The sequence below is a fragment of the Pyxicephalus adspersus genome, chromosome 6 (genome assembly GCF_032062135.1).
Source record: "Pyxicephalus adspersus chromosome 6, UCB_Pads_2.0, whole genome shotgun sequence".
Taxonomy (NCBI): Eukaryota; Metazoa; Chordata; class Amphibia; order Anura; family Pyxicephalidae; genus Pyxicephalus; species Pyxicephalus adspersus.
This window is the reverse complement of record NC_092863.1, coordinates 33,002,357-33,004,594: the sequence shown is the minus strand read 5'-3', so window position 1 is coordinate 33,004,594 and position 2,238 is coordinate 33,002,357. Positions and strand designations below refer to the sequence as shown.

Below are 2,238 nucleotides of genomic sequence, written 5' to 3'. Positions count from 1 at the left end.
TACTAGATGTTGTTTATTTATTCCTAATTGTATTGTTTACCTGCCTATCCTTTATAATAAAAAAATATATTTAACTCCACTTGGTCATGTATTTCAATGTATTTTTTTAAATTTTTTTCTGTCAGTCTTTCCTGAGGTCTGTATCCCTCTATACAGACCCCAGCCACTTCATTCTACTGGAATTCCACCTAGAAGAGTTAATTACACCTAATACCTATCCCTTGGACAAATGTTTGTCAAATAGAATTTCCTCAGATTTGACCATTTCTATTAAATATTGTAGTTAATGTGGATTTCGGAAATTGTAAACTTGTCTTTGTAGCACTAGGGTTCCAAATTTCAAATCTCAGCCAAAACACGGTCTGCATGGAATTTGTTTGTTCTTCTCATGCTTGTGTGGATTTACGGTCATTCAGGTTTTCTCCCACATCCCAAAAAAATACTGGGTTGTTAACCATCTTTCATTAAAAATGGCCTTAGATCATGTTAATGTTATATTAGGTTACAAGCCCCTCTCAGGGACAGGTAATGACTCTGTAAAGCTTTGTGCAATTTGTTGTTTCTAAATAAATAAAAGATAGTACATTATTTACCAGTGGTGCAATAAACCTAACTTTTGTAAAGGCATGCAACCATTTACCATTGAGTTTAATTTTTTATTTCACTGGGTAAGTGATTTTTTTAACTTGCAAGGTATAGGGGGACTTTAGCTCCTAATGTCACCAAGGAGCTGCACATATTATTAGGTACATGGAATAGTGTCAAAACATTTACTAGAGGAAATAGTGAGTGACTGTGAATGCATTACAGGTGTGGTTGGAGACTGGAGACATGCTGCAGGAAACAGAGACTGCTATTACAGCGCCCACTGCAACACATGCACACAGCAAGCACCAAAGAACCACACGTGGTCCAGATTCATGAAATAGGTAAAGCATTTTGCCCCACTTTGTCTATTGTATATTATGTTAGCTTTAGTTGCAAGACTAAATAAAAGTGTTAGCACAAGAAAAGGCCCTGGATGATTGAAAGGAACGTTCCTAACTCCCAAAACATTTAGAGCCCATTCAACTTTAAAAGAACACTTTGATTTTGCCTACTTTATTGACCTAACTACATGTCATCAAAATCTCCTTTACTTCCTATAGATCTCCCTGGTTTATTTCCTAAATCACACTCCAAGTTTTATCTTGGACATCAGATCCTAACTACATGTCATCAAAATCTCCTTTACTTCCTATAGATCTCCCTGGTTTATTTCCTAAATCACACTCCAAGTTTTATCTTGGACATCAGATCATATTTACTAAAACATCTGGACAATCACATATAAAAAACAGCAGTTTGCAGGAATTCAACACCAATGATGAAATACATTTACCTGTTTGAAGGCCATGCTTTTAAATTGTGTTCTAGCCTTTCAATGTATAAATGTAGTAAATAAGTAGGGTATATTCATACCTATATATATTCATATGTCTTATTTGATTATAGTAATTTGTTTAGCTGTAATTAGATTGTACAATACAGTGTTCAGTAATAAACATGCTAGACATAAGCTGGACATACATGTGTTTTACAACGTCTTTTTACACGTGGAAAGGTTTTTTATTCCTGAAATATAAGGATAGACATTCTCAACAATTGCTGGTATTCTTGCATTCAAATGTATCTTTTAGTCTGAGATTTACAACATAGACAATAAATTAGTTGGAAACTGTGTGTGATAAATTGCCAAGGTCCATTATTTGTGTCATCATTGATGTGTGATCATCATTCAAAATAGTAATCAACAGAAATGCCAATTAAGGTAATGGGAATACATTCAAGTTAAAAAAAAAAGGCTGTGTGACTCAAATGTGCCCACATGGGCCCTGCACTGCGAGCCATGCAGTAAAGATTGTTAGATCAGGACAATAAGCATTTGACAAGGTAAGGTGATGCTTGGCAAGTATTTTACATAAAAAAGGAAAAGTACAGTTGTACTTTAATACAATACATTAATTATGATTTGACTTTCAAATTTGCATGCTTGTTCTTTCAAATTTTTGCTACTGTATTGTTTTTTATGTTATTCACCAAAGCAATTGCCATTCTTTTGTCTACCAGCAGGGTTCACTGTGGTATTGGACAAACTGTTTATTTGTATCATTATTTTAATTGATCTTGAAACCCATTGTGGTTTCACTGACAGTTTTAAATGGTTTTCACATTTATTTTTACAGTAATATCAAAACT

The 2,238-nt window shown here is 33.9% G+C and overlaps 1 long non-coding RNA gene across 1 annotated transcript in view; it reads left to right on the top strand.

Moving 5' to 3' along the window:
• Positions 1-803: 803 nt before the first annotated feature.
• The window catches only part of LOC140332647 (uncharacterized), a 22,103-nt gene continuing 20,668 nt past the window's right edge, over positions 804-2,238 (top strand). Inside the window, exon 1 of the long non-coding RNA XR_011921220.1 lies at positions 804-929. This is a non-coding gene — a long non-coding RNA (uncharacterized lncRNA). The remainder of the gene's footprint in view (positions 930-2,238) is intronic.